The 12,210-nt window shown below is 48.5% G+C and overlaps 1 protein-coding gene across 3 annotated transcripts in view; it reads left to right on the top strand.

The window, feature by feature from the left end:
- Positions 1-12,210, top strand: part of WNK3 (WNK lysine deficient protein kinase 3) — a 794,746-nt gene that overhangs the window by 737,260 nt on the left and 45,276 nt on the right. The window lies entirely within an intron of this gene.

Genomic DNA, 12,210 nt, shown 5'->3' with positions numbered 1-12,210 from the left:
ATTCCTCACACTAGGCCAGCTATTCCTCCACCTTCTACACCAAGACCATCTATACCTCAAACAGATGTAGACAGTGATGCAGGGAGGGAGAACCTCATGGTGATGACAACACTATGCCAGATAAAGAAGACCCATGGGAAAATTATGATGCAGGGTCAGACGATGATAACGACTCACAATTATACCCCTCAAAAGTCTTTTGTTGTCACGAGACTGGTGACTCCTCCTTTGGGTGCTAGTGCGCATGGGCATCGGCTCCATCCTTAGATTGGTTTTTTCCGCCATCGGGTTCGGATGAAGATCGAAAAAACTGCAACAACATTCAATGACAATGATACTAGTAGCACCAAAGTGGGCAAGACAGCCATGGTTCACCACGCTACTGCAACTCTCACAGGTGCCACATCAAAGCTGAGATTATTACCCATGCACCTTACACAGAACCATGGAGAAATAATGCACCCAGATCCCAAATAATTGAACCTAGCGATCTGGCTCCTGAGGTCATAGAATTTGGATACTTAGATTTACCTCCAGACTGTATGGAAATCATTAAGCAAGCAAGACGTCCTTCCACCAGAGCATGCTATGCAGCAAAGTGGAAAAGGTTTGCTGTACACTGTAACAGTAACAACATCAACCCTCTGGACGCATCCACTAAACAGATTATTTGCTATTTACTACACTTGCAGCAATGTAACCTTGCCTACACCTCTATTAGAGTACATCTTGCAGCTATAGCGGCGTACCTACGAAACAGACAACATCATTCCCTGTTTAAAGTACCAGCAATAAAAGCTTTCATGGAAGGTCTCAAAAGAGTCATTCCACCAAGACTACCACCTGCCCCAGTCTGGAATCTCAACATAGTACTTACCAGACTAATGGGACCACCTTTCGAACCTATGCATAGGTGTGAAATACAATTCCTCACATGGAAGGTGGCCTTTCTTATAGCTATTACTTCACTCAGAAGAGTAAGTGAGTTGCAAGCATTTACAATACAAGAACCATTTATGCAGCTACACCAAAATAAAGTGGTTCTTAGAACAAACCCAAAATTCTTGCCTAAAGTAATTTCAGCATTCCACATCAACCAGCCAGTGTAACTACCAGTATTCTTTCCAAAACCACAGACGGTAGCAGAAAGAGCCCTACATACATTAGATGTCAGAAGGGCAATATTGTACTACATAGAAAGAACACAAACTTTCAGAAAGACAAAACAACTATTTGTAGCGTTTTCTCCTACACATAAGGGCAATCCTATCTCTAAAGCAGGCATTGCCAGGTGGATTGTAAAATGTATACAAATATGCTACTTAAAAGCAAAGAGGACATTAACTGTTTCTCCTAGAGCTCACTCTACACGTAAACTAGGAGCATCTATGGCATTCTTAGGAAACATTCCCCTAGATGACATATGCAAAGCAGCTACCTGGGTTACACCGCATACCTTCACAAAACACTACCGTGTAGATGTGCAGGCAACACAACAGGCTAGAGTGGGACAAGCTGTACTAAAGACTTTATTTCAGACTGTTGCAACAGACACTGGTGGCCACCGCTAGGGAGATAACTGCTGTATAGTCTATTCATAATGTACCATCTGCAGCCCATATGCCCCGAACGGAATATGCTACTTACCAGTATGCATCTGTTCTTGGCATAGAGGGCTGCAGAGTGGTACATGCCCTCCCAGCCTTCCCCGAAACCTGTGTCTGTTCCAACACTATCTTATTTATATACACTTACATGGGCATTTCTATCTGTATTCTATCATACTACTTCATCTAACCCTACTATGGCAAAACAATCTAAGGATGGAGCCGATGCCCATGTGCACTAGCACCCAAAGGAGGAGTCACCAGTCTCGTGACGACAAAAGACTTCTCCAAGAGAAAAACCTGTGCAATCATCCGAGCCCAACACCAGATGGCGATCTATTCATAATGTACCACTCTGTAGCCCTCTATGCCAAGAACAGATGCATACTGGTAAGTAGCATATTCCTTCTCCTCCCAAGCAAATAAAACAGCAGGGGTGGCCATTTTAATCTCCCAACACTTTAGGGGCAAGGTTATCTCTAAAGAAGCGGAAATAAAGGGCAGACTCTTAGCATATTCTCTACGAATCGGCGCAGACATAATCCCAATTGCCTCCATATACTCGCCCAAAGAGAGACCAAAGGACTTCCTTAAACAAGTGGTTACAGAGACCTTAGGGACACCAGGCCGACTGACTTTGTTAGGGGGCGACTTAAATCTTGTTTTTGACAACATCTTGGACAGATCTGCACAAAGACATGGGTAGACAGGAGCGCTCTCTGAGGGGGGCTAGGACCTGGCTCACTAGCCGGGGACTCAGACATTTGGGCAGACCCAAGACTACACAGTTTACTCCTTTGCAAAGAAAACGTACGCCAGACTGGGCTGTTTCTTAAGTTCTAGAGACCTAGTACCTAGGGTGTAGGAGAGTAGGGTCTGCAATCCTATGATCACCCAGATTTTTTGCTTTTGTTTCACTGGTTTACGACTTTCTCTGGCTGTGGGCCTGCCAATCAGACCCACAGCCTGGCTGTTCTCTTTCTAAATTACAACATGTACCCTAGGTGCATTTACCAATTGGTACTGGGCCACCTTATCAGACCCTGTAACTCAGGGCATAGGTGTACCCAGGGCTGCCAGGGGCTGCAGCATGTATTATGCCACCCCTGGCTGGCCTCCTAAATTTGGCACAACTGGCTGCATGACAGCTGGGGCAAAGTCGTGTAATCACCCTTTGCTGTAGGTGTAGTATACCTATACCTAACCCTAAAATGGACACACCGATTCCTATCAGTCACTCCTATGGCAGGCCTTGACAATCCTGAAGGCAGAGTGCTTGGAATCGTGTGAGATGGTGCTCTGGCATGAGCTGAGCCTGTCTGCAGCTTGCGGAACCAAGTCCTAATAGCTGTTCCATGATATCGCATACCATATACTCTTAAGTGCATTATAATCCTCGCGGTTAAATGCTAACTTTGGTATTGCTTTATCAAAACATGTCGAGTAAGGTGTCATACGAATTGGAATACTAACCCCTCGCCAATTCTGGCGACGGGGTTAGCATTCCACCCTTCTAGAGGGACACGACATGTATGTAACTGTGAACCCCGGTTAAAGTTAACTAAAGCCTCAGCTCCACAAAATGGATGCTGCCACCACAGACACGAGTCTGACCCCCTGCAGCTGGGAGTCCTTCCAGCGAGGGGAGCCTGGACAAAGGGTTTCCTGTCAGGGGCGGTGCTAGCACCGTCCCAGACATGGTTTTGTGTATCCTAGGTAGGCAGGGCTTTTCAGGAAGGTGACTGCTGAGTGGCACCCCGGTGCTCACTACGCATAGGCCGGTCTGAACCAGTTCCAGGGGCACACCAGCCCCTGGCCTGGGGAAGTCCGGCATGGCAGAGGGGTGTAACCACCCCCCTCCTAGTCCCACCCATAGGCAGGACCTAGTCACCGGGTCAGCCCCCTTTTTTAGTATAAAGATGGGAGCGGGCCCCCTGTTCAAATTAGATCATCTTTGGAATCAAGACACGACTTTCTGCGAAAGGACTTCAAGATTTCCTTCTTCAAGATTCTCCCTTGTGGCTAAGGAGTAGTCACCCTGCATCAAGCGGGCACCATCCTAAGAACACTGCGGTCTGCTGCAAGTCCTTCTTCACGAATCCGACGACCCAGCTCGACGAGACCCGGCTTCCCTGGCACCTCTGACCTCTACTCACCTCTACAGCAAAGCTGAGAACCGTGAGTGCGACGAGACCTCGAGGGACCGACGATCGCCAAGACTGCACAACTTCTTTGTAACAAGCCCACCGAGTCTTTCACTGGTGAGTGCTTTGGGGTCCGAGAAGCCCCAACCCTGAGCAGCTCCAGCACCGAAGATCAGCCCTCCAGCATCTCCACGATCTGCGTGGGGCCCTTCTGCTTTTGCGTGCTCACCGCGCTGTGTGGCTACTAGCCGGCTGGCTTGTGGCCTTCTACACGACGCCCGACGACATCACTGCTGCTGGTCTGGTTGCTCCAGACTGGCCCTTGCTTCCTTCTTCAAGAGAGGCACCCCGGACCCTCCTGGTCCACTCCAGACGCCATTTTAGGTCCACCGCGTGGGCTTGAATTTGCCAAGGCTTTGTTGCCCAATCCTGGGTCCAGCGACGCCGACAGCTTCCATCTAAGTGGGACAGCTCGCTCCTCCTTCCTGGTCGCCGACAACGCCTCCTGGTCCGTGAGATCTTCGAGCACAGCGTCACCCACTCACCTAGTCGAGGTGGCTACCATCCGGTGCCCCCCTGGTGCCTACTGACTACTGGCTAGTAGTCTCGAACTTGGTCCCCTCTGTTTTCAGGTGTCATCTTCCATCGATCCAGGCTTGGATCCACCGAACTTTCTTCACTGGTCGCCTGCCAGCAACTTCTTTCCTCCAGGCTCCTGGTCCGTCTACGAGGATTCCCAACGTCTTTTGAGTCCTATGCAGCTGCAGCCCCTGGGCTAGGTAACTTCGGCATTTCGGTGCCCCAGCATAGCCTCACTATCCAAGGGTCAGAATCCACTTTCGTTTTCCTCCTACCAGGTCGGGTTCGCCCGAGAACACTAACTTTGCAATTCCTAGCTACCATAGACTTTGTCCCGCATCACGCGTGAGAGTGCACACTCTGCACCCGAGTCCCCTGGGTCTCCTAGAAGTAATCTAACGATTCTATAGTCAAGTCCTAGCGATTCCTAAGCCTATTAGTACTGTACTTACCTGCTAGTAATTTCGCATTCCACTTTCAGAGTATATGGTTTTCCGTGCCCCTCGGGCATTTGTATATACTGTGCTAACTTAAGTATTTTCGTAAGAGTTTTGTTTTGTGCTTAGTACCCTGTCCTCATAAAGAGTACAGGGCTGTTGTGATTTATAATAAATATCTTGTTTATTTTCATAACACTTGTGTGGTGTCCTTTCACTGGGTATTCAAGGGGTATATGTGTGGTATAACAGCTGGCTTAACACGCCCTCTCGAGTCTTTAGCCTTAGACTGCTCGTATCCACGCTACTAGGATAGCTGGTCTATAAGGTTGACTTACAACCAATCATCAATAAGAGTTGCTGGACTGATACATAGTGTTCACTAGAATAGTGAGCACTGCATATCAGGCCACCTTCTCACATAGGGTACAAGACGTTGCCATAGAACCTCGATCCCTGTCCGACCACTCGGCAGTGACCGTCACTATTGACCTCCCCTGCCATAGGCTGGGTCCTAGAGCATGGTGACTACAAGACAGCCTCCTACATCGTCCTGCTAACGTGGAGCAACTAACTAGAACAATCACTGAGTACCTGGCTATTAACGACAACCCTGAAACCGCGGTCTCTACGTGCTGAAGACAGTGGGCTGGGACGCGCTGAAGGCAGTGGTGAGGGAAGAACTGATAGCCATATCGTCGGCCCAAAGCAAAGAGCGTAAGGAAAAAAGGGAAGACCTCTCCCGACAGGTGGCAGAACTTGAACGCAAATACAACAAAGAGGGGAGAGAGAGAGAGAGAAAAGTGGATTCAGTCTCCCTTAGCAATATGATTAAACAAAATGGAATCCACTCAGAAAGTGGTGGTGTTCCCTAAAGTGATGGGGAGCACACAGTGTTGTTTAAATGCCCCTCACACACCAACAGGCCCCTTGGTGTCATGCTTCATCCCCGCAGCGTTGAGGGGAAGGCAGGCGATTTGACCATGCAGTAACCGTTGCTTTACTGAGCAGTGAGGAAGGAATCCCCCAATACCACGCTTAGGCTCATGAGGTCATCATACTATGAACTATAAGTTCTCTTCAACGCCAATTGGGCGCAACTGAGCTTATTCATAATAATAACATTGATAGGTACATTTCACCTAGTCTATAAAAAAAAATTTGTAGAATACACTTTAACATTACATGTGAGTAAGGTGAGGATAACGTGCATATCCTTGTCCTGAAGAAGGAATTGTTGTACTCCGAAACATGTTGACACTCTTAATGGTTGATATACCCTAATACGTATATAATCAACCTCACTCTGCACCTTTTTAATAATACCAGCCGAGGACATAATAAATATTTTTTTCCTACGAGCCAGGTATTTTTTAACCTCACTTTTTTCACCTCACCTCACTAACTCACAATTCTTCCCTAAACACACACCCTCACATAGTTCACTACCAAGTGCTCCTACGTAGTCGTAAGTCGTAGCACGCCTCATTCCGTAGAGGGGTGCGAAGGCCCCGATGATGAAGCATGACACCAAGGGGCCTGTTGGTGTGTGAGGGGCATTTAAACAACACTGTTTGCTCCCCATCACTTTAGGGACCACCACCACTTTCTGAGTGGATTCCGTTTTGTTTAATCAGAACTTGAATGCATCCATAAACTGACGGAGCCCCATAGGGTGTGGAGACAGCTTGAGGTAGTCAAGAGTCCAACTAGCAGGTCTGGACATAGATAGGCCCGAATACGCGGCACTCCGCCTAAGGCATCAATTCTACATCAGGGGAGATAGGGCAGGGCACCTGCTTGCCAACAAGCTGCGTATAAGGAGGCAGGAGCAGAAGGTCCAGGAGGTGGTGGACTCTTGAGTGTCATGTGCAGACAGATCTGCTCATTGTTAAGGTTTTTCGGCACAGAACCTGCGGCCGGAAGAAATCCAAATGTGCCTTTGGGAGGCACACACCTCTCCCTCTCCTCTGATCAGACGGATGAGCTGGACAGCCTGATCAAGCTAGAGGAATTCATCTCCTTTATAGCTAAGCTAAAGCTCTCTAAATCACCTGGGCCAGATGGCTTCCTCGCCATTTTTCATAAAACGTTTTGCCATATTCTGGCACCACTCACCCGCTGTTTAAAGCCCTTTGAACTTCAGCGACCCTCTCTCCCTCAATGAAAAAAATCTCCATCAAAGTGATCCCTAAGCCAGGGAAAGATAAAACCGAATGCTCTTCATACAGGTCGATCTCTCTTCTGAATATTGATTTCAAAATACTCACTGGTATCTTGGCGGCGCATCTTAACCTCTTAATTCCGGGACTGATTGACCCAGAAGAGGCAGGGTTTGTCCCACAGAGCCAGTGTGGGGATAATACGCAAAGAGTTCTCCACCTGATGGACAAGGCCCAGGGGCATGGTCAAGAAAGCATTCTCCTTTCTGTTGATGCTCTAAAAAAGCGTTCGACCGAGTTCACTGGCCTTACTTAGGGGCCACCCTAGGGCATTTTGGCATGTGGGACGGATTCATGTGGTGGATCCCCAGCATATACGATTGCCCCACAGCAGTGATCTGAGTGAATGGCTACTCTTCCACCCCGCTCACAATCAACAGGGCACCAGACAAGGGTGTCCATTGTCACCGTTACTTTTCGCACTATACATGGAGCACCTGGCTCATAGAGTTCGCTCCCACCCAGAAAACAAAGGAATCCAATTTGGCGGCGAATCCCATGCTAGAGTCCCCAGCTATATCCTTTCCTGCCTTCCTCAACAAGCTGAGGGCATTGGACGGGTGGCAGTGTTTAAAATAAGTATTCAAAAATCGGAAGCCCTAAAGTTAACAGTGCTGTAACAGGCGCTAACCTTACTCCAGCAGGACTTCCCCCTCCAGTGGGCTACTTCCCATATTCGGTACCTAGGGATACTGATCGCCTCCACGATATCCGAGACATTGACCATCAATTACCACACTCTACTCCTGCAGATATGTGCTGAGCTTCTGCGTTGGAAGCAACTCACTCTCTCCTTGTTAGGGAGAATAGCCACGGTAAAAATGGCAGTTCTCCCCAAAATGATATACCTTTCCCAAACTTAGCCCTTTGAACATTTTTAAAGAAGTGCTTCAGGATCCCACTCATGGGTGAGACAATTACATTTTTATGATTTTGATGGACATTCCCCTGGAGAACTAGGAGATACCTTTATCTTGTGCCAGGTAGTGCGGTAATTCTGAGACAGAGTGCTGTGAGTTTAAAAGTAATTTTAAAAAGTTTGGAGGTTAACTGGTGCCATCTCTGCAGTTCTGATCTTTGCTCTGTATTCTTAGTAGGATAATGTTTCCACAAGTAGAGTGTAATTTACAGTGCTTACGATTGGGCATTAGAAAAATAATTCAGAATGTTCTCTTTTTGTGAGAAAGTGGCTCTATGGATACTGGACCAGGTTAAGGTACAGTGTGTATCGAGTCCACAAACCCCTTAGGTATAACTGAGGTTAAAGCCAGGTGTAACCTTACTCTCCAAAGTGGTAGCTTGGTTGAGCAGTAAGGCAGTACCAGAGGACAGTGTAAAGCATTTGTTGAACACACTCAGTCAGCAAAAGGCTTCACACACTCAAGGACTGAACTCCAGGCCAATTGTTTTTATATCAAAAGATATAGTTGTTTTATATTTAGAACCAACGGGTATCAAAATATACTTTTCTCAATATGAGTACTCTCATGTAATTACTTTGCAAAGAGGCAATACACTTTGTGAACACAGTAGATACAATGGTTGCAGTAGGCAACACAATTCTAAACACAATTTAACATTGAGCTCAATTGCAATGATTTTTAAAGAATAGAAAGGTATTTTAAAAGTTGACACTTAGAAACTTTTCAGTGAAAAACCAGCAATGTTATCCAATGGAAGGAAATTCAAAGCACAGGTAAAGTAGGTTCTCGTTACTTGTGTAATCCAGTACAGGACTCCTAGGTTCAACACTGGGATCTCCACTTAAGGCAGGTAAGTAATTACGTTTTAGTAGTTGGTACGATTTTTAAGGAATATTCATACTTTTCAAAAGAAGACAGAAGAAATTTAATAGAAAAACAGTCAATGGTTTCCTATGGACGAAATTTAGATTACTAGTAACCCCGGTTGTGATTACTTTTGCAGTTCAGTACTGGGCTAAAAGATACAGCACTGGCTTCTCTCCTGATTACAGGGGAGTACTTCGGATTTCGATATTCGGCTGATTTTTGATGAATATTTTAAGATTTCAAAACTTCACACTTAGAAGAATTTTCACAGAAAAAGAGTCAATGGTTTCCTATGGCACAAATTTAGATTACTAACAAACACAGTTGTGATTACTTTTGCAGTTCAGTACTGGGCTACAAGGTACAGTACTGACTTCTCTCCTGATCACAGGCGAGTAATTCGTTATTCGGCTGATTTTAGATGAATATTTTAAAGTTTCAAAACTTCACACTTAGAAGAAATTTCGAGTCAAACCAGTCAATGTTCTTTATCCAATTTAAGTACCTACATAGGGCATTTACACAAGAGAGAGGCTGTGGCGGGCCGGACTGATAGCCTCCCCCGATTGTCTGAGGTGTGGCAGAGAGGTGGGCACGTTCCTTCATACTGTGTGGACCTGTGGGGCAATGGAGAGATATTGGAGGCGTATATGGGACTGTTTGGATGAGGTCCTGGGTTGGCAACTCCCGCGTACGTCGCAGCTGGGCCTCCTGCACGTCTTGGAGCAGGTGGGCGGCAACATATATAAAAGACACCTGTTGCTCCTAGGCCTTACAGTGGCCAAGAGGGATGTGGCCCGCGCCTGGAAAGACCCTAGGGCTCCTCCGATTGAGGTATGGAAACGGGGCATGGATTATTGTATGGGACTGGAACGTCCAGTGTTTGAGGCCCGTGGCTGTCCCAGGAAACACTATAAAATTTGGAAGAGGTGGGTGGAATACAGGGGGCTGTGGCTGGAGCCACCGCCGCGGCAGGATGCGACAGTAGATCAGCTGTCCTGTGTACCAGGGTGAGGGTGAGAGTGTATTACCTTTATTGTATAGACTGCTTTGCTTAGTTCCGAGTGGCCATCGTGAACGGGGCTAGGGTGGGACCGGGGAGGGGGCGGTGTTACGGGGTTGGGGGGGCCGGGTAGTTTAATATCACTGTCTTATCCTGATTATTGTACTGATTGCTGTACTGTGCCACTTGATTATATGCTCACAGCCCCTCTGGTGTTCGGAGTGCTGTGGAAGTTTTGCAATCATATCTGAAATGTTAATAAAATCTAGTTTTGAAAAAAAAAAAGTCAATGTTATGCAATGGCAGGAAAGTCAGTCATCGGTTTTCACGTGAGCACTCGACTGGTGAAGTTAAGGTTCCAGGCATAGCCTCAGGGGTCCCCCAGGGTCAGGTAGGTACAGTTGGTACATCCTCAGCGGCACAGGGGCGGTCGGGTGCAGAGGTAGTTCGGCCCAATGTTATCCAATGATTGGCAGGGGGCCTTCGGTTGGTGGCTGCTGGCTAGCAGGCCATGCGGTTGTCGCGCTGGGCTCCTGGTGACTTACTCAGGGCAAATGGGGAAGTAGGATAGGACAACGGTTGCATTCCTAGGGGCACTCGGGCAGCTGGGTGCAGGGTGCTTTTGAGCCGTCGGTCGTTCAATGTTATTCAATGAGGATCTTGAAAAGGAAACAAAGGCTGCAGGCTCGGGGACGGTTAATCTTCTGGAGCAACCAACACTTCGAGGGGTAAGTTGAGATCTTGGAGGATAGGTAGACACCCAGGAGTTGGGCACAGGGGACCGTGGGGCACTGGGGTGTCCTTTGAAGTCGGGAAATCTTACCCCCTGCTGGTCGCGGTCGGAGGGGCCCTTAGTCCTGCATGCGTCGTCGGGGTTGTCGAGGAGGGTCCATGGGCACTGGATTCCGAGTCAGAATCGCCGGGGGGGGGGGGTTGGGGGATGTCCTCAGGGTCTTGGTTCACTCCAGCATCCAGCACAGGCCAGGCTTGGCGGGTGCAGAGTGTGCTGGGTTCGTAGTTCCGGGCTGATGCCAGCGCTTGTTACTTGCTTTGAGCAGTACCACTGCTCTTGGGAGACCCAGGTAGTCAGAGTCATAAGGCAGTCAGGTCCTCTGGGGTTTTTGAGGTTGCTGACCACTGGAGATGCCGGGGTTTAGCAGGAGCAGGTTCAAGGGTCGACAGGCCGGTAGGGCTGGGGCCAAGTCAGTTTGTGTCTTCCTCTTTTTAGCAGCTGCACGGCAGGTCTTCGTGTTCCTTGTTCATATTTCTTGTTTCGGAATCTGGATCTGTGGAAAAAGGTTCAGGGTGCCCCTAAATATTAAATTTAGGGGCATTACAGGTAGGGCAAGGGCAGGGACCAATGGGTCCCTGTCCTGGGGTGGGTACACACCCTAGCCTGCTCCTCTCCTGTGGGAGGGGGGCAGGAGCCTAGCTGTGATTGGGTAGGGCTCCCCATCTTCAAGATGGCCGGAGCCCGGGGTCGTGCTTCACCTAGTCTCTCCCACCTGAGGGGTTGGGTTGGTGCAGGCTGGCACACCCCCCTTCCTGACGTAGCTTTTCCCGCCAGTCTTCCTGCCAGAGTGGGGGTCAGGACTGGTGGGGGCCAGTTGCTGGGTACAGCAAATGGTATGGAGAAGCTCACAGAGACAGCAGGCCTTTGAAGCTTCCCCCTGCCCATCCTGGGGGAGGAGACCTAGCACCTCACCCAGGATGTGAATTGTTGCAGGCCCAGGAGAGCGGGGGGCTCTCCACCCAGGGGTCCAGCAACATGTCTGCTATGTGGCAGCCTAGACAGCCTCTCAGACAAGACATGGATTGTAGGTTAGGTTTCAGGGGGCATCTCTAAGTTGCCCTCTGTGGTGCATTTTACATTAAATCCCACACTGGCATCAGTGTGGGTTTAATGTGCTGAGATGTTTGGTACCAAACTTGTCAGTCTTCAGTGTAGCCATTATGGTGTTGTGGAGTTCGTAATGTCGACCTCCCAGCACCATATACTCTTAATGGCATCACTACACTTACAGTGCCCAGGAATGGCCCTGGGTACTGTAGGGGCACAGGGCTCATGCACCTGAGCCTACACCACTGTCATAGGGCGCATAGCTAGAGAGGTGACTGATGTATGCCAGGGCAGTGGGTTTGTGGGCATGACACACTGGGATGTGTGCCATGTCGACTCTTTGGTTAGTTCTGTACTTAGGCACTCAGCCTCCAAAAGCAGTGTGTGGGTGCCAGGGTACAGGGCCCCTAAGGGTGGCACAATAAGTGCTGCAGCCCTTAGGGTTCTTCTCTGGTCACCATGCCCTGGGTACCTAGGGTACCATTTACTAGGGACTGACAGGTGGCCAGAGATGCCAATCGGGTTTTAGTTTTAACACAGTTTTAGGGAAGGAACACAGGCCCTGGGTACCTGATTGGCAGGGCCCCA

The sequence above is a fragment of the Lissotriton vulgaris genome, chromosome 10, assembly GCF_964263255.1.
Source record: "Lissotriton vulgaris chromosome 10, aLisVul1.2, whole genome shotgun sequence".
NCBI lineage: Eukaryota > Metazoa > Chordata > Amphibia > Caudata > Salamandridae > Lissotriton > Lissotriton vulgaris.
This window is presented reverse-complemented; position numbering and strand designations above follow the sequence as displayed.